Source organism: Macrobrachium nipponense, chromosome 8, assembly GCF_015104395.2.
Source record: "Macrobrachium nipponense isolate FS-2020 chromosome 8, ASM1510439v2, whole genome shotgun sequence".
NCBI classification, from domain to species: Eukaryota; Metazoa; Arthropoda; class Malacostraca; order Decapoda; family Palaemonidae; genus Macrobrachium; species Macrobrachium nipponense.
Genome location: NC_087203.1, coordinates 28,829,582 through 28,855,483, shown reverse-complemented (window position 1 = coordinate 28,855,483; position 25,902 = coordinate 28,829,582). Strand labels below are relative to the sequence as shown.

The following is a 25,902-nucleotide window of genomic DNA, read 5'->3' as shown; positions in this document are numbered from 1 at the left end:
GATACCTGATTTAAATAATTATATTGTAAAAATGTAGGAAGCCCAACCTAGAAATTACAAAGGTAATAAGGGAAAAGTTGGATAGAATTTTGAAGAGGTGGTCAAGTATATTTTTAGTATTATTTCAGGGCAGGACAACTTAACAGTCCAGGAATTGTGTAAGAGTGTACTGGTTCCATTTCATGTAAAATTATTAGTAGTGATGGAGATGATGTACATAGACATTTTGATCAAACAAAATCCTCTTATGAGATTGAAGGTAGCAATGCTAAATTTAATTATGCTGATGAAGGTCTTGAACAGTCTCAATCCTTACCTAACTCTGAACCCAGTTTTCAATGGAATGAAAATAGTGGAACTGATGTGCAAGATTCTGTAAATATTAGTGAAGTAACCGAAAGTTAGCTCAGTGAACACATCGAAACTGATGTGCAAGATTCTGAAAATATTAGTTAAGTAAACAACAGAGTTAGCCCAGTGAACACATTGGTAGTGAAACATTAAAGTTGAATACATAAAATGTGCTTAACTCTTTGTGATTGCATCTATATTTTTAAAAGTGGTACTTGTTTATGTTTGCCAGATGCAACACCATATTAAATTTTTCTTCTGGTGCCAGCTGGAAACCAGTTAAAAACAAAAAAATTGCAGATGCAAGGAACCTGTCACATATGGCCTCCGATCCATAGTTTAGGTGGAAGAGTGTCGGAGACCACACTTGAACTGAGTGACACATCAGTCTTCCTTCAACCGTCTTGGAGTAGGGACATTCGGATTGCTCTTCTTCCCATGCTGGTTTTTTTTTATCCAAGCCCATACTGCTGTTTCATATACATATTCTCCTATCCAGACTAAGAAGTCCCGTGACCACCAACATATTCCTCTTGGCCTTCCATGATTCCCGTGTTCACGCTTTCTTAACGACAGATGCAACTTGCAGTAGATATGCTTCCAGACCTATTCCTATTGCTTTGTCATTAGCTGTCTTATGCATAATGCTGCCGTCTCTCTCGAGGAATATTGCCCCTTCAGAGAGAGAGGGGCCAGTGCCATCTTGTTCCTTTGCTAGGAAGTTTGTAATTTGAAATATTGTTTGGGATGTAATTGAAACTTTTAAGATACTTATATGCTTTATTTCTTCAATAATATATTTACTGACTTGTGTTGCTTAGTAGGCTTTAGTGTGGAGGTTTTTTTTTTTGTATCATTGTTCTTATTTCTCTAACACCTTCTAGGTGTGTGAAACACACTACTTTGTTTCAAGGACAATTTCTGGGAATGGGGTAATGATGTTTTAGTATTTCAGATTTTGTGTGGCTAGAGATGTTTGAGACATTACGGATTAGTGTTGCAGATGAGTGTGCATGAAGATTAGTCTTACTTAACATAGACGTGTTCCTTCACTTCTCAAAAAACGAATTGATTGCATTGGTCATGACTACTTGCTCAGGACCAGTCAGAATTTTGTGGGGTGGGGCTGTACAGTTGCCAGCCCTGGTTCTTGCTGTAAATTTGGTTGGCAACATGACAAATTTTCTTAGACAATTTGCATTTTTCATAGCTACAAACCTGAGGTCTTAACAATAGGATAATTTCTAGCGCCTAGCTGGATCCGGTTAAATCGCAGATGAAAGCACGGAATCTTGTGAGATCTGGCAACGCGAAGCACAAGATTGAACTCGAAGACTTTTTCTCCGAGAGAGAAGCAAAACACCGAACGCGGGGTCTCCATCTTGATGAACCTTGTCTTCCTGATGAAGTGATTCAAGGTGGATAAGTCGATCACAGAACTCCAACCTCATCACAGGTCTCCAACCTCCCGACGCCTTGGGCACCAAGGAGATGTGATTGTAAAACCCTGTAGACCGATGCACCACTTCCTTTACCGCATCCTTGTCCAGCATCTTCTGCACTTCCTCCTGAAGAGCCAAGAACTTCAGAAAATATGGAGGATACGCCCTCCTGGGCTGTGGCTTGTCCGAGAGAGTAGGAAAGAAGTCGAATGGCAGTAGATACCCCACCCGAAGGACCTCTACCACCCATTTCTCTGCCCCATAACTCTGCCACTTGGCCCGATGGCCCGCCAGGAACTACCCCACCCATGGCAAAGGGAGAGGTGCCTAACCTACCAACAACCCCCTTCACTTCTGCCCTGGGGCCCTTCTCAGCTTAAAGGAACGGGAGTGAAAGGGACGTTGGTCCTCTGACCTAGGCTGGAACGAACAGGGAGACCCTACCGGAACCGAACTCATTGACGGCCTACCAGGCAAAAATCTTCGTGATTGCTGCTGGAGTGTAGTAGTAGTAGTAGTAGTAGAGTAGTAGTAAGTAGTCAGTAAGACTTAGGAAGTTGACACAGCCTAGTATGCCAATCTGTCCTTGGTGTCAGCCTGGCGCCGGTCTATTGCATCCTCCAGCTTGGTCCGAGGGAACAGAAATTAAGACTCCAACAGATCTCCATTCCTCAATGCCAGCAAAGACTCGGGGTCAACCGACCTTTCAATTTTGAATAAAGCCAAGTCTCTTTTAACCAAGAGAAGGTTAGCCCATAAATTAACAATGAGGTGAGCCACATACGAAAATGCCTCTCCTCCTGACTGCAATAAACTGGCAAGAGGAGAAGCACTCGCCAACCCCTCTGGGGACCTGTCAGAAGCTATCTTGGCAATGACCGTAGACCAGAAATCCAGCCAAGAAACCGTCTGCAACATGGAGGCTGCCGTAGACTCCAACGCTGAGGCATCCTGTGGAGAAGAGGATGGAGCCACCGACCTCACCTGCTCCAAAATCATCCCGGCTTCAGTTAAATGATGTCCAGGTTAAGATGACGCGACATCAAAAAAGCAGAGTTCGTAGCATAGTACTTCCTATACCTTGTGAGAGGTGGGGGTAGCAGCTTGGCAGAGCCCCTTGAGCAAAGCGAACCGTCCCGATCTGAAACAGAGGCGTTAACCTTATGCAAGACTGACTGGGGGCCTTATGCAAGACTGATTGGACATGCCCCAACAAGGGAAGTTGAAACGATGACTTCAGATCCTGCGTAGCTCCCAGCAAGGCTCCCAAGCAGGAAGGAATGTAAGATGACTGAGCCCGAGTGCTACTCTCAAAATTGTTGAATACACGAATGAGGCCGACAACTTCTGTAAAGGAAGACAAAAACTCGTGTGCCTCCCTCCTCCTGCTCCAGCAATGGAGACTGACGCCTTCCTCGTTTAAATTAATGGAAGAACCAGCAGCCAAACAGCCTGAAACACCAACTAACCTGTCTTGGCTAGATTCAAGCACCAACTCCTGCAACAAACCACTCACAACACTAGGGACATCACTACGCACATCTCCCAACAGATATGACTCTCACATGGCCGTGAATGGGCACGGGCGTGCCAGACCTACGAACATGTGCCGGTGAAGAATCCCGAACACTTGAGATATAATCAGAATCCCTCGGAGTCAAACTCCTAGAAGTACCAGGGAGAGGGGCAGGCAAACACTCTTGCTGCACCAACTCCACACTCACAACCTTCAACCTCTTGACAGGTGCCTTGAGATCCTTACGGCGACAAATAGGCCCTGGAGAAGAAGTGGGAGCGCCTGCAACACGTACACGAACGAGGGAGGTTGCAACATGCTTGCTACTCGATGCAGAGGACGAAGCAGCCTCTGCAGATTGAACAGGTGAAGATACACTAACACTCTACACAACACCAACACACAAAGGAACACAGGCATGTTGCTCCTCACTCACAGACAAAGAGAGGGCAAAGTCCTTGGAAGAACCTTCCAACGCTTGATATGTCGAAACGGCGATGGGGAAGAGGGAGAGGAAGACAGCATTGGCTCCTTACACAATCTCTTCACAGGAGGAAAGGGCGATGCAACACGCTTGCTTCCAGTCCTCTCAGCCAACACGGCAGCCAACTTATTTTCTAAAAGACTCCAATCTCTTAAGAACCAGCCTGGCATAAAGCTTCAGACAGATCAGCAAGAGAAGGGTCTGATGACAGGGAAGGGAGATGCAGCAAACTGGATGGCAGAGATGACATCACGGCAGCAAACTGAGTGAGGCAGCGCAGTGGAGACGACTGGGAGCGACTCATCAATGGAAGAGACGTCACGGCTTCCCCTCGATCCAAACGGGAAGCAGACACACTGGTGGAGGGATACAAAATGACTGACCCCGTGACGTCACTAGCGGAGCCGACACCACGGTCTTCCCTCTGACTTGAAGAAGCAGCAATTGTCACTGGCGGAGCAATACAAAATGGCTGACCTTGGCTACCCACGAAGAGGAGGCCAGGAGAGGGGGGAAGGCCTGGACAGCATGAGGTGGGGGTATTGAGGATCCATGAAGTGTGTCAGCAAACTCTCCAAGGACAGTGAACCCCATAGCCCAAGCGTCCCCCAAAGCGCCGCCATTTTGGACGCCTCCGACTCTGCAAAAAAGACAATGATGAAAAAGGCTCCTCCCTCTCGGGAATCAAATTAACTCCCAAAGATGAATGGGCTACATTACATAAATCAGCCTGAGGGCCTCCTGATACTTCCAACAACGAATTGATGGAAGAAAAGGAAGGGGTGTATGGGGTGTTACAGCAGCAGGTGATGAAGCATCGGGAAGAGGAGAAGACAAACCCCTCCCACGAAGGGAGAGTAGAAACCCTACAATGCTCCCTCTACTATAAAATAACCTCCACTGATCTCTAGGCCACGCATGGCATTCCGTGCAGGGATTCGTTATTGTACAAACATTAGAGCGACACCTACTACAAGTGTCGTGGGGATCAGTTACAGCCGAAGCCAAAAAACCAGAACATGGAAAGCCTGGAGTTCCGGGCACATACGTTGACGAGGCCGGGATGGAGCAGAATAAGCCATCATAACGGCATACACACACACTAAAACACAAGCGAAACGGGCAATGAACCGGGTAAAGGCTGAGAGAGGTCAACCACAACTCTCGCCCAGGCGCTTAAGAAAAGACTGACACGGTGGCGTAGATGCGTTGTATTTGACAGCTCTTCACCCGATATACACACGCGTTGCCAGATCTCACAACATTCCTTGCTTTCATCTGCAATTTAACTTGATCCAGCTAGGCGCTAGAAATTATCCTACTGTTAAGACCAAAGGTTTGTTTGTGTATGAACAAGTGTTCCCATTCAGATCTTGGGAGCCCCTCTGCATTCACTTTCCCCTCCCAGAGTTGCCACTTCACTACTTGTTGGTATGCTCACTGGTGCTGTGATGAGAGTTGGGACCCAAGTCAGTCCAGACTATAAGAACTTGGTCTATTTGCTTGACTTTATTGAGAACAACAATGAATGCAGTCTGAAAGTAGACAAATGAAAGGTGTTGAAATAACTGCTAATTTAATTTCAGACAAATGAGAGGTGTTGAAATAACTGCTAATTTAAGTATGCATTACAGATATGAAATAACTCTATACTGTTACTGAATAGATAATAAATGTAGCTACTTTACGTATTACATAAAGTTTCTATACTAATATCAGTTACTTACATGATAATATGCTTTAAACAATTCCTAGGTTACAAATTAAAGTATCTTAATAAGTAAACTAACTCCACAACATAGTTATCAATAAAGGGAAGTAACCATTCAAGTAACATAGCCCATAACCATATACGTACTGACAGCAGTGTGTTTTTTCAAGCCTCTGAACCCCTTCCTTGTGGTAACTTGCAAAGTTTACTTTACAATTATGTTTAACAATGATTAATCTGCTTTTACACAAAATATTTTCCCTTTTGTAAGAGTATGCTGCTGTGTGACACCACAGATGGGTTTGTGACATAATGGCTAGTTCTTATGAAGAGTTTTTGGTCTCAACTGCATTTCAAGAGAAATGCTACCCGTCTTCCACTACTTCTGGCGTTGGAATTTCTTGGGAAATTCTTCACTTTTCTTTACGTGTACTGGTGAGGGCATTCTTGTCTCATTCTCCTAGGAGGTCCTACGTTCGTCATTTCCAGCTGGCACGAGAAGATTTATCTTACTGTTGAGACCTTGGGTTTGTTACCTATGAAAATACAAATTAATTAGAAATTTGCCATTTTTTACTAAACTGTAAGTTCTTTCTTAAGATGTGGAGGGGTGTGATGTATTGAAATATTACGATTTTTGTTACTAAGAAACAATACTCTTGTAATGATGAACTGTTTACCTTGTGTATGTTTGTAAGCCTGACCAGTAGAATAAATCTTGCACTATGGATGCCTTCTGATTGAGTTTCCTCATCTCTTGCCCATATATCACAGCAACATAGGCATGCGAGTGGATGCAGCACAGTCCACAGGGCATCTAAAGAACGTAGGACAACAAAGTCTCGTGTACAATGTAAACAAAGGATGCAACATACAATCATCTGGTAAAATCTGAAAAATGTAGGACTGCAAAGCGTATTTAATGTAGACAAAAAAGTGTTTGTAGCATAAAATCAATAGGTAACCTAAGAAAAATGTAAAACTGCAAAGTCTGATATATACAACAGAAATTTGAAAGGTGGATGCAGCATACAATCAATAAGTAACCTCTAAACAGTGTACGACTGGACAGTCTGTGTCCAACAAGAAAGTGGACTTAGCATACAATAAACTGGTAACTATGGAGCAACATCCTAAATTATATATGTAAAATGAAAGTAGAAAGCCCATCATATATCTGTATTATTACGAATCTGTTGGAAGTCAATCTTTCACAAGACCTAAACTGCTACATATTAGACTGGAAATTTTCATAAATGTTCCTAAATGAAAGCCAATATATGTTCATATTCATGAAAGAAAATACTCTAAGGGAAGTAGAAAGACACATTATATATCTGTATTGTTTACGAATCTGTTGGAAGTCAATCTTTCACAAGACCTAAACTGCTATTAAACGGAAAATTTTCATAACATTGCTAAATGAAAGCCAGTATATGTTCATATTCATGAAAGAAAATACTCACAAAGTACAGTTGGACCATGAGAATAAAATGAGTTAAGTTCTCAAAATTGTGAATATATTGATCAAGGGAAGGCAAGTTCTTTCTAAATATAGAAGGACACACTAGTGACCAGTACTACAGGAATATGGCACTAACACTATATGAAGAGGACACAACAATCCAATGACAAAAGCTGCTGAAACCCAAAATTAAACCAATAATAACTGCAATTACCATCTTCTTCTTCTTCCTAGCTTAAACCCATTTTTATATGGGGTCGCCATTGCGAATGAGTTGTCTCCATCGATTTCTGTCCTGTGCCTCGTTCTCATTTATACCTTTCAATTCCATATCTTCCCTTCCCTCTTGATTTGAGACTGCCTTGACGAAGTTATGCATTTTCAGCCGACTGCTGAAAATGCATAGCGGGCAAGAGGGCTTTCGAACTGGGAGAAATATCTCCCAGTTCGAATCCAAAAGTCTCAATTTTCCTCTTACTTAAATTTGTTTCCTCTCTTCTACTATCTTTAACTCAGTTGCTCAACCTAGCTGTCCCCCCCCTTCTTCACTAAAACCTTCTTACGGGTTGGGCAGGGGCTGGGCTCTTGCGCATTGGCTCTTTCTTGATCCAAATGGCAGAGACTGTAGAGGTTTGGTCCGCCTCTCGAGTATGTTTGGACCCTGAGGATGTTGATATGATTTCATAGCAATATCCATCGGGGCGGAACTACCTATGGGGGACTTGCCTGCGGAATCCGGGGAGGTATAGTCTCTACGGTAGGACTCTCTGCATTCTTTCCGGTGTGCCCTCTATTGTAACATGAATGGGGATGATTGCATACTAGTTATGCCCTCAGTCCTATCAAGCGGGTTTTGCTTACACTTGAGCCACTCATGTTATGGTAGAGCTATCCCTTCGGGGTAGGGTAGGGAGTGGACATATGGGAGTCAGTCTCTGCTGAGTGTCTTTGGTGAGAGAGGGGTTTGTGCGGGGGGCCTGGATTTCTGCCTGATTTGCAGTAGGTTTTTCAAATTTCTGCTGAAGGATTAATGAATAACGACCCTATGATAAACTCCCCCGGACAATGCGACCTCTTGACACTACCCTCCTCTTCGACCTCTGGCACGGACAAGGACAATCCTATAGAAAATTCAATTGTACAGAAGACGACCCATGGCAAGACCTTGAATGTGGCTATGGAAAGTTCTAGTAGTGGTGAGAGAATCCTTTATGTTGATTCTCTCTCCTCAGATTTAAATTGTGTTGCATTTATGGAAATGTTTGGAAGATAGGTGAAATAAAAGTTATTAAGTATTGTGAAACAAGATTTTGCATATTGGAGGGTTTGGATTGAGTTTACTACTCATATGAATGCCGTGAATGCTTTCAAGTGTTCACATAAGGAAAAATTAAAGTGTGTATTAATTCATAAAATGCCCCTGAATATTGAAGTAGATTCCTTTTATCCAGCTAGAGTCAGTCAGGAAACTTCAGATGGGAAATGTAAGGTGAGGACACCTCTACCTGCCAGGTGGCTGATTGTTTTAACAAAATCGGACTTTTGTAATCTTTTTCACTTCAGGAAACATTTAAGAACATTGGTAGGAACAATGACCAACTCAGATATTACTAGATTTGGAAAGAACAGCTTTTTGGTTCATGCAAAGTCTTATAGACAAGGCCACATGATCTCTAAACTGAAAAATACTAATATGATAAAAGAGGTCAAACCACACTATAGTTTTAGTTATGCTAAGGGAGTTGTTTTCAGTCAAGACCTATATGAACTGTGACGAGGAATTGCTGGAAATGTGTGATGATAAAGTGTGGAAGATTTTCAAGGTTCCAAGGTCAAGAATGATTATTTTCACTTTCACTAATGATGAAGTTCCTGATTATGTATATGTTGACAAGGAGAGATTTCATGTTAGACCTTTTAAGCATAGACCACTCCAATGCTTCACATGTTTTGGATATGGCCACTCGTCAAAGGTGTGTACTCGAAACCAGTTATGTGCTGCCTGCTCTTTACAAAAGCATGAAGGCGAATGTTCTAGTCCAATATTATGTATAAATTGTAAAGGAAATCATAATGCAAGGCATAAGGAATGTGAGTCATTTAAAAAAGAAGTGGCAGCCATAGAGAAAGCTCATGCTGAACATCTAAGTATTGGCCTGGCAAAAAGACTTTTGTTCCCAAGACCTCAATATAGTGATGTAGTGAAAATTGGAAAATCGAATAAAAATGATCAAACTAGGATGCCAACTTCAAAGCCAAAGCTTCAGCTATCCCCTTCTGAGCTCGAAGTACATTCAGCATCTCCGCCTTCATCCAAGAAGGCTCCTTTGTCCCCTCCCGATGGGCCTCCTCTGGGCTTCTGGGAGGTCTCTCGGGCTTCTGATGTAGAAGCCTCACAGGCAGCTTCACTGCCTGATCTGGGTATGTCCCAGAATGACACCTTGATCAGTGCACCTCATAAGGCTCAGGTGCACGCTGCAGAGACGGTGCCTCTTAGAAATAAGAGACCCCGTACTCCATCATCATCTCCACCTATATCCCCACACCATAGTAGGGTTCCCAAGAGAGGAAATAGCAGGTCTCTTGAGGATCTGCCAAGTTCTTCTATGAAACAAAGACCAAGACCAAGTCTTTCCAGACCAGCCCAATCCAAGTCCAAAAAGTAAAAAAAAAAAAAACCTAATAGTAAATAATGGCTCTATGTCAGTGGAACATACGAGGTTTCCATTCAAACAGAGAACAGGTCCGGGTCCTTTTCAAGGAGCATAATTTAGCTGCCCTTTGTTTGCAAGAGACTAAACTTGGTAATGTTTCTCCTAACTGTGGACAGAACTTTATTTTTCACAGATCTCCACCACCTGTAGGTGAACGTGCTCATGGTGGTACATGTATTATTGCGGCCAAGTCACTACCACAAAAAGTTATCAAATTAGACTCCATACTGCAAGCTTGTGCAACACAGATTTTCATTAACAAATGGGTCACCCTGTGCTCTCTTTATCTAGAACCTGGCCTAGAAACTCGATTGGTGGACAGAGCTGGCAATCCAAGACAATTAGAGGTTGAAGATTTGCAATCACTTTTAGACCAACTACCTCAGCCTTTCATTCTGATGGGGGATTTCAATGCAAAACATACTTTGTGGGGGAAGGTAGGTGTGATCACCGTGGTCTTATAATTGAAAGATTAATAGATTGCAATGATGTAGTTTTAATGAACGACGGTTCTCCTACAAGGTTTGATGTAGCCCATAACTCTAGTTCAGCAATTGATGTTACAATATGTTCGTCGTCATTACGATTAGACTATAAGTGGTCAGTGGATGAAAATCTCTATGGAAGCGACCACTATCCCATCCATCTTAAGTATGTACAAAATATACCCTCCCCATCTTTACCCAAATGGAAGATAAAGGAGGCAGATTGGCAGCTGTACGAAAAATCTACCAAAGTCAATCGTAAGGTCAATGAATTTCCTTGCCCCTCGGCTGCCTACGAATATCTCGCTAGTATAATGATTGGAGGGGCAATGATGTCAATTCCTAAAACATCAGGGAAACCCCGTCGTCCACTGGTACCTTGGTGGAATAATAAATGTGCCTTGAGTAGGAAAATTACAAGAACCAGTTACAAGCGATATCGAAGGCGTCCTGTCTTGGTTAATAGAATAATATACAAGAAAAACCTCGCCAAACAAAAGCAAGTTTTTAAAGAAGCAAGGAGGGAGTCCTTCTTTAGGTACATATCAGAACTAAAGTATAACTCGCCACTTTCTCTGGTTTGGGATAGAATCCGTAAATTACTAGGGAAATTTTCCCCTTCTCCTTTACCTATTTTGAAAATTAACTTGGTAGTTATATCGGATGCAAGAGAGGTGGCAGAGGCCTTTGCTCGGCACTTTTCAAGCATTTCAAGCCCCAGTCACTACTCCCCTGAATTTCGCAATATTAGAAACATGACAATAGTTAATCCGCCTGTTTGTTCAAATTCTGAGGCATATAACCTTCCTTTTAGTATTGTCGAATTTGAATATGCTTTATCTTTGTCCTCTCCAACATCACCTGGAGAAGATGATATTATTTATGCAATGATTTCTCACTTACCTCTGGAGTCAAAAAAATTCTTTGTCGATGTTTTAAACGAATTCTGGTGCTCAGGGACTTCTTACAAGTTGTGGAAAAACTCTGTTATAGTTCCTTTTTTAAAACCCGGAAAGGACCCTAGTCATCCCAAAAGTTATAGGCCTATTGCTCTTACCAGCTGTGTCTTCAAGATTTATGAACGAATGGTGAATTTTCGTCTGATATGGTTATTAGAAACAAAGAACCTGTTGTCGAAGAGGCAATTTGGCTTTCGCAAGAATAGAAGTACTTTGGATCCCTTATTATGTCTCACACGTGAGATTCAGAATGCTTTTGCAGTCCAAAATCAAACAATTGCCGTGTTCTTTGATCTGGAAAAAGCATTTGATACTACCTGGAGGGCTGGTATTTTAATGCAGCTGGTTGAATGGCGTATTGGTGGCAATATGTTTAATTTTGCCAAAGACTTCCTGTCTGACCGGTACCTTAAAGTCAGAATTGGCTCTACCTTCTCATCAGAGTATCTTCAGGAAGAAGGCATTCCACAAGGGAGTGTGCTTAGTCCAACCTTTTTTAATATTGCCATTAATGGTTTACTTGAACATCTCCCTGTTGGAGTAACTGGTCAAGCATTCGCGGATGATATTGTTATCGTCTGTAGTAGAGCTACTGCAGTTGAAGCTTGTACTAAAATTCAGTTTGCAATTAATGCTGCTACTTCCTGGGCTAATGGTAAAGGTTTCAAATTTTCTGCAGAAAAAAACTAAAGCTATACGTTTTTGCAGAACACGAAGAAGGGAAGAGATTCCAACCTTATTTTTAGAAGGTTCTATCTTGCTTTATGAAGAAAAAGTCAAATATTTAGGAATTATTTTTGACAAAAAATTGACTTTTGCTGAACATATAAATGAGACTGTAGTAAATGTTAAACAGCGGTGCAATATTCTTAAAGTTGTTAGTAACCTGAATTTTGGAGCCGACCGTACTACTTTATTAAGAATTTATCAGGCACTATGCTTGAGTAAGATTGATTATGGATCTCAGGTTTATGGCTCTGCATGTAAGACCTTGTTAGGTAAGCTGGATGTAGTACACAATATGGCATTGCGTATTTGTACAGGTGCTTTTAAAACTTCTCCTGTTGAGAGCCTTTATGTAGACTCTGGTTTTCTTCCTCTTTTCATTCGGAGGGAGGAACTAGGTCTCCGATATTTGTCAAGAGCACTAACCTCTCAATCTAATCCAAATTTTAAGTATATAAAACATCCTGTTGACAGAGCACCAACTAAACCTACATTGCCTAAGCCCCTTGAAGTTAGATTAAACATAAGTGCGAGGGAGGTAGGCCTTATTCCTCCACTGGTTATGGAAACTACATTTTCTAAATTCCCTCCTTGGTGTAGGCCTCCTTTAGATATTTGCCAAGTTAGAGACAACAAAAAGATCAGCTCAAGTGTTCAGCTTAAAAGTAGCTTCTTGGCCCATGTTTCTGAGCATAGTAACTCGATTGCTGTATATACAGATGGATCAAAATCGGCAAATGGAGTTGGATGTTCTGTCATCGTCGGTGAGAGAACAATTACAAAAAGCCTCCCTATTAAATTCTCAATTTTTAATGCAGAGATTTTTGCTATTTTTAGCGTTTTGAAATTTATTTTTAGTACAGGTAGCACTGGGGACTCTTATATTATTTATTGTGATTCCCAGAGTTCCCTAGCTGCACTCCAGAAGTTGACGCCATCTAATCAACTCGTCCAAGAGGTGCAGGATTGGCTGGTCCTCCTGCATTCTCGAAAACGCATCGGTGTGAAGTTTTGTTGGGTTCCCTCGCATGTGGGAATTCGTGGTAATGAGCTGGCTGATACAGCCGCTAAGCAGGCAGCTTCCTCCCGGGCTTCCCACTCTGTGAGGGTTCCCTGTGAAGATTTTAAACTTTTTATTAAATCATTTTGTAGGACTAAGTGGCAGAATCACTGGTCCAACTTGAATAGTAATTTAAAGCTGAAATCGATCAGACCTTCTGTTCATCCCTGGTCCCCTTCTGTTGGGATGGATAGAAGATCTAGTATAGTTTTAACGCGCCTGCGTATAGGGCATACTTTTTTTTAACTCACCGGTATCTTTTAACTAGTGGAGCAGAGAGGCAGGTTCCTCAATGCTCCAATTGTAATGTTGGCATTACAGTGAGGCATATATTTGTTGACTGTCCTCTTTATTTTAATCATAGACGTCGGTTTGGTTTCACCAACAAACCTTTGTCAGATATTTTAGGAGAGGGTGCTCCCGTAGAAGAGATTTTTAAATTCCTTAAGGAAATCCATTTGTTTTATGATATTTAATTGAGTATTTTAATATGAAGTTTATTTTAATAATTTGGATTAATTATGTATACCTTTTTTAGTAAATATATCTTGTTGATATATATGCGCTGAATGGCCTTTGGCTCCGGCGCGTGGCAAATGGCCACAAAATTTATAAATTCAATTCATATCTTCCCCTACACAATCACGCCATCTCTTTCTTGGTCTTCCCTTCTTCCTTGTACCCCGCACTTCCATTTCCATCGTATGTCTTCCAACATGACGTTCCTCCCTTCGTAACAGGTGTCTATACCATTGGAGCCTTCCTTCCTGTATTTTCTTTGATATTTCAGCTACCTTTGTCGATACTCTTATATACTCATTTCTAATCCTATCTTCCCTTGTTACTCCTGACATCCATCTCAACATTCTCATTTCTGCTACATCCATCTTCTTCTCCTCTGTTTTCCTCATACTTGCTGTTTCTGTTCCATATAACATTGCTGGTCTGACCACTGTCCTATGGAACTTTCCTTTCAATTTCAGAGGGACCTTCTTGTCACAGAGGACCCCTGATGCAGACCTCCAGTTATTCCATCCTGCCTGAATTCGGTGTCTCACCTCTTGGTCCATGCTTCCACTATCCTCTAATACGGACCCTAAGTACTTGAACTTCTGTACTTTATTTCTTCCCCACCAAATCTTATGCTACTTCCACCGTCCTCAGTAATACTAGAAAACACATAGTATATTCGGTTTTTGATCTGCTTATTCTCATTCCTCTCTACTCAAGTGCTGCTCTCCACCTCTCCAACCTCCCCTCCAACTCCTCCTTCCCCTCTGAACACAACACAATGTCATCCGCGTATAATATGCACCATGGCACTGCTTCTCTAACATCCCTGGTCATTACATCCATCACGATGTTGAAGATGAATGGGTTAAGTGCTGACCCCTGGTGTAATCAAACTCCTATCTCAAATCAATCCGTCTCTCCAACACTACTCCTCACTCTAGTATACACATTCCTGTACGTCTGAATAATTCTGACATACTTTTCCTGCATCATCTTCTCCTTCAAACATCTCCATATTTCTTGTCTTGGTACTCTGTCATAGGCCTTTTCAAGGTCTATGAATACCAGATGCAGGTCTCGTTGTTTTTCTCTGAATTTCTCCATTAGCTGCCTTATGCAAAATATTCCATCCGTTGTGCCGCTTCCCTTCATAAATCCTAACTGTTCCTTCCCTATTCTAACTTCCTCTCTCAGCCTGCTATCTATTATTCTTTCCAAAATCTTCGTGTGAGACATTAGTTTTATACCTCTATAATTACTGCATTCCTGGACATCACCTTTACCTTTAAATAAGGTATCAATATGCTTTCCCGCCATTCTTCTGGTATCTTTTCCTGTTCGAATATTTTTACCATCAGATCATACAAGATGTCTACCCCTTCCTCTCCTAAGGCTTTCCAAACTTCGACTGGGATTAAGTCAGGTCCTGTTGCCTTCCCATTCCTCATTCTTTTAAGGCTCGTATCACTTCATCCCTAGATATTCCCATTACCATTCCCATGTTTACTTGTCCATCCTCTCCTACAAGTCTTTCATTTTCTTCATTTAGCAGTTGTTTGAAATACTCTTTCCATCTTTTCAGAATGTCTTCTTCCTTTTTTATGACCGTACCATTCCTATCTTTCACTGAAATTACCATACTATTTAAAAAAATAACAGCTAGGGAAACACCATATACTCAAAAACAACCAACAGGTAATCTCAAAAGAACTATGTCCAAAATTCATACTTAATTACGAGCAAAAAACTTTACCATCAAGAATATGTTGGAAGAAAATCTATCCCAAGACCTGTACTTTGCATTAGACTGGAAATAATTTTCACATCATGTAGAGAAAGGTAATTCTCAGGTAACTAATGAATTTCAATATTGAAATTTTACACAAGGAAGAAGCAAAGAGATGGATTAGGAAAGAGACATGTCCTTAAGAAAAAAAAAGGACGAATTAAATAGCCTCTTCTATAAGATAAGGTCATATAAAGCTAAGAGAAGGCCACAGTAGTGGCTAATTCCACATGGCAATAGACTATAACTACACAGATCACACTACAATGACAAAAGCCACTAAACTGAGAATGCAAATAAAAAAAAAATTAAAAACACACCAGGAAAGAGAAAATAGGCCAAGCAAGGGATTGCTGTTAAAGACAACTGTCCAATTCTCAGAAAAACATTTTACTTTAAAAATGCTAACAATCATATGAATCTGTGTAACATTCTGACATTCCTAACTTCATTAGACAAAAGGTCTGCATGGCTAATGCACTGAAAAACTATGCGAGGCTTGTTTTTATCCAAAAGGCTCAAATGATCTGAGGGTATTTCAACATCTTCACAATGACCAGCCTTCTTACATTCAACTTCCTGACAATATAGCAAAGATATCATGTCTATCAACTTATTCTTTGTATTCTCATGATTTTCAAAACTATAGATAAGAAACTCAGATACTACTGTATTTGTAAGAGTTTTCATATTTATCACTGAGATATATGAGTACCAAGAATATTGACATTCAAATGCACAACAGAGAAAGCAGGCAATTAGTCAAAACATAAATTCACTTAGGTGGAAAACCTTATCATAATCTGTGAATAAATAACTAAAAAATAAGCTGACACATTTCAATATTCAAAAATTTAGTATCAACAGCAAAGGTTGATACCCATCATTACAATTTAGCTTCATAAAAGCAAATAAAAATGAAAACCTAGGTCACAGATCATTTAAAAAAAACACCAGTCAAAAAAGTCATCAATACCATATCTATTTTCAAATTCCTTTGCTCTCTCCTCAACAAATGAACATATGTATAACTTTACACTGTTCAATTTTTATGTCTTTTGTTTATGAACAAATGCTATTTTGCCAACATTATGACCTGGTTCAGGTAATTCAACATAGAAACCTTAACAAACAGAGGAGAAAGCATGCACTACTGGCTTGGAAAGTTCAGCTTCAGTTAAACAGCAAATTGGACAGGGGACACTGAAGCCCAATGGATATCATCACAACAGAAGCCAAGTGACCAATACAAACACAGAAATACACTTCAATCTACATTTAAAGGAAATAATATCCAGAAAACTGGCTTCTAAACCATTATCTTCTAAACCATTATAAGCTGTGGTTATCATGTAATGTTCTTTTGAACAGACAATAAAAACACAATGTCTAAGAGTCTTTGTTCTCGTCTTCTACGAAACAGAGGAGCAAGTTTTAATAACAAGGAGAAAATGCATACATTACCATTTTTACTTTCACAAGGCTTAGGGTTTTCTTAAAGTGATTGCAGCTCAACCAAAGTACTACACATTACAAGAATCATTTTGAAAATGGGGTTATCAATTGAAAATTTTCCTAGGTCAGCTCCCAAATTTTTGTTGCCAGTGATATATTTGTGTTCTTCAGTATACGTACTGAGTAAATTTGCAGGGCATGTTTTGCATAGCAATTTTGCATTCTGCACTGCATGTTAACAGTGCAACATAGAGACTTTTTCTCTTGTCACTCATGGACAACCAGTTGCAATATGTTTCCTTACCAAGTCTATGGTCCTTTATTGCTCACTTCACATGTGTGCATAGTTTAAATAATAGTAATTATAATATATGTATACGTATACCTATATATTTAAATGTTAAATAACAACACTTCTAATGTATTAAATCTAGTCTGTATTCTTCTAGATTTGTGCACAGTTTGAATAATAGTAATTATAATGTAAATAAATGTTAATATTAACTCTTCCATGCTCCTGTTAGAAACCGATTGTTCAATCTGGCCAGTATATTCTTCTAGATGTTATTTCCTACAGTAAAAATGGGAAGGAAAATGGAGGTAAGTCAGTCACTTCTATAGTCTTATATGAAATATTGTATTCAATTACTGCTGCAAATTCAGTGTTATTCTCATCAACAGAATAAACAATTTTACAGAATTCTCACTCTGTAAGCCTGGGATCCATTACATATTTAGGTGTCCTGTATCATTTTTCATAACTTGCTCTTCCTTCCTGAGGTGATAAGGACAAGCATGGAAACAGCTGTCCAAATTAAGCTTATTCAGCAAAGAAAAGGTGTTGATGTACTACCCTTCTTTAATGTTAACAAACAAGTCTCTTAAAAATTACCTCAAAGACACAGAAGCTTGAGCTCCACATTCCAAAAGTGACCACGTATTAAGGAATGATCAAGTGGATGACCCTCCAGTTTACAACTTCCACATGATACAGTTACTGTATCATATGTGCCTACATTCCTTCTCTGTTGTCCAGTACTTTTTCAAGCTTACTTCCAACTTTTTTTAGGTTATGAAACAATGATGAGAATATGTGGCTGCTGAGGCCAGTAACATGAATCACAGAATACAGAGCTAAGAATTCCACATATTGGAAGTGAATGATGTTATGTGTTTTTCCAGAACAGTGATATCAAGCATTTTAAATAATGCTTATTTCCTCAAATATCATTACCCTCTTTCCTATACTTAAACATTCTTTTGATATAATTAGATGTAAGCAAGACCCTATCAAGGCATTAAAAAAATGGCACTGTTGAAGGTAGTAGTACATACTATCATCATAATTTTGAAGATTTCCAATTTTGTTACTGCCTTTTTTATGCAACTAATTACTACTTTTATTTTAATATAAGGATGATTTATTGTCAATCCTGAGATGGTGTAATCGACAAGAAAGGCAACTGATGAAAAATGTACATAGCTGACAATCTTGCTCCTCTATGGGAGTGAAGAGATGGCCTTCAAGTGGCCTAATTTCTTGACCATCCTCAAAGTTTTAGGGCTTCACTCTCAAACTACTGCAACTGTGTCCGAACAGATGGGCGGGAAAAGGGACCTGTACATAAGGTAATGGTTGAATCCATATACAGCGTTCCCCCAGTATTCGCAGGGGATGCGTACCAGACCCCCACCCCCCAAAATAGCTAGAATCCGTGATTAGTTGAACCCCTTATAAAAGTGATTAAAACTGCCTGTTTTGTTAGTTAAAGCTCAAGAAAAAACCCCTTAAAATGTTTATACCTGGTTTTTTTTAATAGTTTTATCACAACAGTGCATTTTGTGATGAAAAAAAAAGCAGGAATTTGTGGATATTTCTCATAGAAAAATACAGCAAATATGTGAATTTCCTGCGAATAATGGGTAGATATGTTCCAAAGATGGGTCCACTGTTATGAAATAATTTTTCTATTTCTACAGACTCTGTCAATAATGATATAAATTTAAGGTTAAAACATAACAGTCAGCTCGTATCAAATGCTAAAACTTGAGCTATAAAAGCTGTGAGGAACTGAATACGTACAGTGCAGTATCTTTTTTAACCTGCAGGTTTTCAGAACAAGACTTCACAGTAGTCACAGAATCTATAAGCAAGCATAAATTTCTTCTGTCTCCATTCTCCGCTAACCATCCCGAGAAGAGCAGTTGTTAGGCTGAGAGGTCTGGATGAAGTAATCCTTTATATTAATAACCCATTCTCCTTTGCTGTGAAGAGTAATTCCTCAAGGATAACTGAGGAATGTGTTAGGTTTAACATTGAACTTTGAAAACAGACAAATGCCAAGAGAATTTTGCATAAACAAAAATCATTATAACTGGCTTATAACTACCAAATACCTGGTACCCAATAAACCCAAATGCTTATACATAACTGTCTATTTTAACATTTCACGGCTTAATTTGGTAGTTAAAACAAAAATAATCCCAAAACATCCTACGACATCTTAGATTAGTACCCTTTTACAACTGTTACTCTTAAGTATATACGCCCCCCTAAATACTTGTAACAATGATTTATTCATTTTAAAATATTAATATTAATGTAAACAACAAAATGTCTATAAAATGTTTAATACAAATTATAAACATCTTTAATACAAATTAAATAAATCTGTCTTACAAAACATTTGACAACTAATCAAGTTACTCCTTCACTGTATACATATACAAGCAGCCCCTGCCTATCAGCGGAGGTTCCATTCTCGGTGGGGTGCTGATAAGCGAAAACCGCCATTAACCAGAACTTAGCTTTTATGGCGTTTATAGCATCAAGTTTCAGTTATTGGCACCTCTGTTAGGTATGTTATGGCACCATAACTCTATTATCAGCACCTTATGGTGCCGATAACCAAAACTCGGCCCTTATGGCACCATAAACCGCCGATTTTATGGCCGATAACCGAGGACTGCCTGTACATAAGCCACTTTCTCTCATTCCAGGTTAGCCCCGGACTGAGCATAATGCACAGTCAAACCTCGGTTTTCGTAGACTTTTTTTCAACTAAATTTTGTTTTAGTTATTGTATGTTTCCTCTGTTTTCATACACTAGAAAACGCTCCATCCAGGGTCCAGTGCATGACCAGATCCCGTATCGAGCACCCAAACAAAGTATCCCATCTTCTTTCAAGACCCATTCTACTTTTGTGTTAGCTGTTTTTGTGCTTTTTGAGCTTTTTTTATTCAAGTGCAACTGCTAAATAAGCCATCACTGGGCCAAAAAGAAAGTTCCCTTGTGTAAAAAAGGTGAAAAACACTATAGTATCTAAGAAAGTTGCATGCCGATCCCAGTGAGAAAATGCCTATAAGCACTGCGGTTAGTGATTTAAGGCCAGCAGAGGTTGGTTTGAAAAATTCAGAACAAATGGGCATATATAATGTGACTACTTCAATGAATTAAGGACAGGTTTGCAAAGTAGAATGATGTAAAAAATTTTGTGGAGAATTATCATCCCAACAAAGACATAATCCATGTCTCCCCCATGTTTAATGGCAATGCTGTGTTTAACTTTAGGCAAACTTTAAAGAAACACCAGAAACAAATCTCTGGACAGTTTTGTTGTGCGACAGGGGTCCAGTAACTCTCAAGCTGGTCTTAGTGCCAGTAAAAAACAAAGAGGGGAAGTAACCTCAGATAATGCCAGTAAAAAACGAAGAGAAGTAACCCCCGATAGGCCCTTGATACCTGAAGTCCTTCTGGAGGGAGATTCCCCTTCCAAACAAAAACATCTCCTCCTCCCCCTCCCCTCCTCTCCATCTTCCATACATTAACAAGTGTTTTCCATAAAGGTAAGAGTGATACTAAATGTTCATTTATTAATTTCATTAGTCATTTACATTTATTTTTCATTGCCTTCTGTATGTAAAACTGTGTCTATTCCCTATAAAATGTATTTTTTAAAAATATTTTTGGGGGTCTGGAACGAATTACAGTGGAACCTCGGTTTTTGCACATAATACGTTCCAGAACCTCCCATGAAAACCAAAACGTATGAAAACCAAAACAATTTCCATAAGGAATAATGTAAATACAATTAATGCTTTCCAGACCCCAAAAATATTAATAAAAAATACATTTTATAATGGATAAACACAGATTTACACACAGAAAACAATGAGAAATAATATAAAAGACTAATGAAATGAATAATGAACATAAAAAATCACTCTTACCTTTATGGAAAACACCTGTTAGCATACAGAAGACAGAGAGGAGGGGAGAGGGAGGTGGAGAGGTTATTGTTTGGAAGGGGAATCTCCCTCCTTAAGGACTTCAGGTATCAATGACCTATCTGTGGTTACTACTTCTCTTCGTTTTTAACTGGCACTAGTACCAGCTTGAGTTACTGGACCCCTGTCGCACAACAAAACTGTCCAGAGACATTTGTTTCTATCGTTTCTTTAAAATAGGCCTAAAGTTAAATATGATATTGTCATTAAACATGTTCGAGACACAGAATACAACTTCTTTAATGGGATGATAATTCTCCACAAAATTTTTTACATCATTCCACTTTGCAAACATGTCCTTAATCCCTGAAGTAGGCACATTATATATGGCCATTCATTTTCTGAATTTTTCAAACCAGCCTCTGCTGGCCTTGAATTCACTAACAGCAGAGCTTGTTGTAGGCATTTTCTCACTGATATCAGCATGCAACTTCCTCCAACACTTTGCTACAAGTTCTTCCTTATACAGTTTCTTTGGCTCCATGATGGCTTATTTTTTACATTCAAATAAAAAAGTACAGAAAGCACAAAAACAACGAACACAAAAGCAGAATGGGTTATGAAAGAGGATGGGATGTTTTGTTTTGGCACTCAATACTGGGCCTGGTCACTCGCTGGGCCCCAGATGGAGCGTTTCTGAGTGAAAATGTACGATAACGGAGACAAAATTTCGTGGAAAAAAAAAAAGTCTACGAAAACCGAAACGTACAAAAAGAGAAGTATATGAAAACCGAGGTTTGACTGTAATTGTATTTACATTATTCCTTATGGGAATCATTGTTTTGGTTTTCATACGTTTTGGATTTCGTGGGAGGTTCTGGAACGGATCATGTACGAAAACCGAGGTTACACTGTATATGAAATAATATTAATATAAAATGTTTTGGATGATAGAGCATAATATACTTGTAGTTATGTATCTACTCTTAAGCTCATTCTAGGTTGGGCCCCAGACTGAGCATAATAGGTGTATGATTTTCTCTCTCTCTTTCTCTCTCTAAGGGTAATGTAAGATGTATTTGAAATAATATTACTGTAAAGTTTTTTTATGCTAAAGCATGTTGTACAACACTGAAAATATTTGCTAATTATTTTCATTTCATTTTTCAGTATGCTTTTACTGGAAAATATAATGAAAATTAGTGAATATTTCAAATATTGTACGATATGCTGTCATAAAAAATCTTTACTGCAGTATCATTTAAAATACATCTTACATTACCCTTGGGGAGAGAGAAAGAGAGAGAGAGAGAGAGAATCATACACCTACTATGCTCAGTATGGGGCCCAACCTGGAATGAACTTAATACAAGCAGTCCTTGGTTATTGGCAGACTCTGTTAACGGTGATCCGGTTTTATGGCTATTAAAATCGGCAATTTATGGCACCACAACGGGCAAGGTTTCGGTTATCGACGCCATAAGGTGCCGATTATGGAGTTATGGCGCCGTAACATACTTAACAAAGGCGCCATTAACCAAAACTTTGCGCCATAAATTCCCAAGTTTCAGTTAATGGAGAATTTCGCTCACCAGCACCTGGCTGAGAACAGAACCCCTGCCGATAACTGGGGACTGCCTGTAGATATATAACTAGGGCATCATAAGTATGCTATAAATCATTATCATAAAAATCAGTACAGGCAGTCGCCGGGTTACAACGGGTTTGGCTTACGACGTTCCGAGGTTAAGGCGCTTTTCAATTATATTCATCAGAAATTATTTCCAGGGTTACAACGCCTACAACGCTCATCTGGCAGAAGAAATATGACACCAAAAATGCAAAATAATCAATATTTGAAGATTTTTTTAAAGCAAAATGCAATAAGAATGCAGTTTACATAGTTTTCAATGCACCCAAAGCATTAAAATGATATTGTTATTTTACAATAAAGTTTTGTACATACTTACCTGGCAGACATATACTTAGCTTACGTCTGCTGACAGTCACGACAGAATTCAAAAACTCGCATGGGCTAACGCAACAGGTAGGTCAGGTGATCTACCTTACCCGCCGCTGGGAAGCGGGTGTAAGAACCAACATACCTTTCTTGCCAGATTTTTTCTCTCTTATACCTGTCTCCTGAGGGGAGGCTGGGCGGGCCATCAATCGTATATGTCTGCAGGTAAGTATGTACAAAACTTTATTGTAAAAATAACAATATCATTTTTGTACATGAACTTCCTGTCAGACATATACTTAGCTGATTGACACCCTTGGAGGAGGGTACAAGACAGAAAATAACAAAGAAAAGGTAAACAACACCTGTTGTAGGATAAAAATAACCTTGGTTCTTACCTGTTTAGGCTGAAAACTTCATAGATACTGTCTATTAGTCTGCATAGCCATAAGAGCTACAGCGAGGGCGTGACCTACAGCTGAAAAGACTCTTTGGGTCTACTAACGGGACTTGATATCCGCTTACTTAGTAGAATCCAAGTCGGATCATGTCAATGGGGGTTCGCCCTCTTCTATGACAGAACCTGTCCACTACCAACGCAGGAGCTTCAAACCAAATCCGATCACCTAACCAAACTACAGTTATTAGTATTACGAAACGAAAAAAGATGCCTACCTGCATCATTTTTCATACAACCATATGAACTCAATTAACAAAAACAAGGGAAAAACTACTAAGGATATGTTCCAGCTCCCTGCCCCAGCACCGAATCCGCCGATACGTACGGGCCTAACGCGAAAGCACTCGTCATACGTAATACTGACGTCTTTTAGGTAGTGGTTGGCGAATACTGAATTACATCTCCAGAATGTAGTTTTCATCAGATTCTGAAGAGACATATTCTTCTTGGAAAGGCCAAGAAGTGGCAATTGCTCTCACTTCATGAGCCTTGACTTTTAGGAGCTTGAAATGTTCTTCATTACAAGATCTATGTGCTTCTTTCACAACACTTCTAATGAAGAAAGACAGCGCATTTTCGACAATGGTCTGCTGGGGTCCTTTACAGAGCACCATAGTCTGTCCTCAATGCCCTTAAGGGTTTTCTTCTTCTGAAGGTAGTATTTTAAACTCCTAACAGGGCAAAGAGTTCTTTCAGGTTCTTCCCCTACTAGGGCAGATAAACCACGAACCTCAAAGTTCCTTGGCCAAGGATTTGAGGGGTTCTCATTTTTTGCTAAAAACGAAGGAAGGAAGGAACAAACCACGGAATCTCCTTTGAAACCTACCCTTCCTTCTAGGGCATGAATCTCACTAACCCTTTTAGCGGATGCTAAAGCCTGAGAAAGAGAGCTTTCCTCGTGAGATCTTTGAAGGAGGCTAAATGTGGTGGTTCAAACCTAGCGGACCTCAGGAAACGAAGAACCACATCCAGATTCCAACTTGGAACTTCGTTCGAAGTTTTCTTGGAAGATTCAAAAGATCTTAATAGATCATGAAAGATCTTTGTATTCGAAAGATCATAAATTCCTATGTCTGAACACCGCAGCCAGCATGCTTCGGTATCCTTTGATAGTAGATACTGCCAAACCGCATTTTTCTCTGAGGAAAACTAGGAAATCTGCTATCTGAGTCACAGAGGTACTGAAGAGGAAAACTTCTGGTTCCTGCACCACCGGCGAAAGACGTCCCACTTTGACTGGTAGACTTTAAGGGTCGAAGGTCTTCTAGCTGAGGCGATAGCCTTAGCAGCTTTTGTCGAAAACCCCTTCGCTCTGACAAGACTTTTGACAGTCGAAAGCCAGTCAGATTGAGAGCGGGGAGGTTTCTGTGATACCTGTCAAAGTGGGGTTGTTTGAGCAAATCTTGTCTTTGTGGAAGTGCTCTTGGAAAGTCCACCAACCATTCCAGTACCTCTGTGAACCAATCTTGGGCGGGCCAGAACGGAGCTACTAGCGTCATTCTTGTCATCTCCGAGATAGCAAATTTCTTGAGGGTTTGTTCCCCACCCTACTTTGAAGGGGGGAAAGGCGTAGACGTCTAGACCTGTCCAATCTAGGAGAAACGCATCCACTGATACTGCTCCTGGGTCTGAGATCGGGGAGCAGTAAAGTTCGATTCTTGCGTTCTTTGCTGTTGCAAAGAGATCGATGTGAGGTCTGCCCCATCTTCTCCACAGGTCTTGGCATACCTCTGAGTGGAGGGTCCACTCGGAAGGCAGGAGTTGATTCTTCCTGCTCAGGAGATCGGCCCTGACGTTCCTTTCTCCCTGTACGAATCTGGTGAGAAGACTGATCTTCCTTGTTTGAGACCACAGCAGAAGATCCCTTGCTGTTTCGTACAGGGAGAAGGAGTGCGTCCCACCCTGTTTTTTGATGTACGCCAAGGCTGTTGTGTTGTCCGAATTGACCTGCACTACTGCATTTCGGACGTGGGGCTCGAAGGCTTTCAATGCCATCCAGACTGCCATCAACTCTTTCTTGTTGATGTGCCAGGACACCTGATCCCCCTTCCAGGTGCCTGACACTTCTCTTGTCCCGAGCGTCGCTCCCCAACCTGCTTCCGATGCGTCGGAAAACAACACATGGCTGGGGTTCGGCATGTAAAGAGACATTCCTTCCACAAAACGAAGTGGGCTGTTCCACCACCGAAGGTCTCTCTTGATTCCCCTTGAGATCTTGAAGGAGAACTCCAGATCTAGGGAGAGACGCCTCCAGTTCTGGTATAGGAAGAACTGTAGAGGCCTGAGATGCAACCTTCCTAGAGAAACGAATTGCTCCCAAACGAGGAGAGTGTCCCCAGCAGACTCATCCACTCCCTCGCTGTGCATGCATCTTTCTCTAGGAAGGTCGTTATTTTCTCGTAGCAACGAGCTATCCTCTCTGGCGACGGAAAAGCCCGAAAAGCCAGAGAAGCTATCCGCATCCCCAGATAGATCCGCTCTTGACTGGGGATTAATTGAGACTTCTGGAAGTTCACCAGAAGTCCCAGAGAACTTGCCAATGTAAGGGTCTTTTGAAGGTCCTCCAGACATCTTTCTTGAGACTCTG

At 40.4% G+C, this 25,902-nt stretch overlaps 1 long non-coding RNA gene across 1 annotated transcript in view; it reads right to left on the bottom strand.

The window, feature by feature from the left end:
- Positions 1 to 2,358: 2,358 nt before the first annotated feature.
- The window catches only part of LOC135222627 (uncharacterized), a 50,140-nt gene continuing 26,596 nt past the window's right edge, over positions 2,359 to 25,902 (bottom strand). The window contains exons 3-4 of the long non-coding RNA XR_010316301.1: positions 5,652 to 6,040; positions 2,359 to 5,328 (exon numbers count right to left, since the gene is read on the bottom strand). This is a non-coding gene — a long non-coding RNA (uncharacterized LOC135222627). The remainder of the gene's footprint in view (positions 5,329 to 5,651; positions 6,041 to 25,902) is intronic.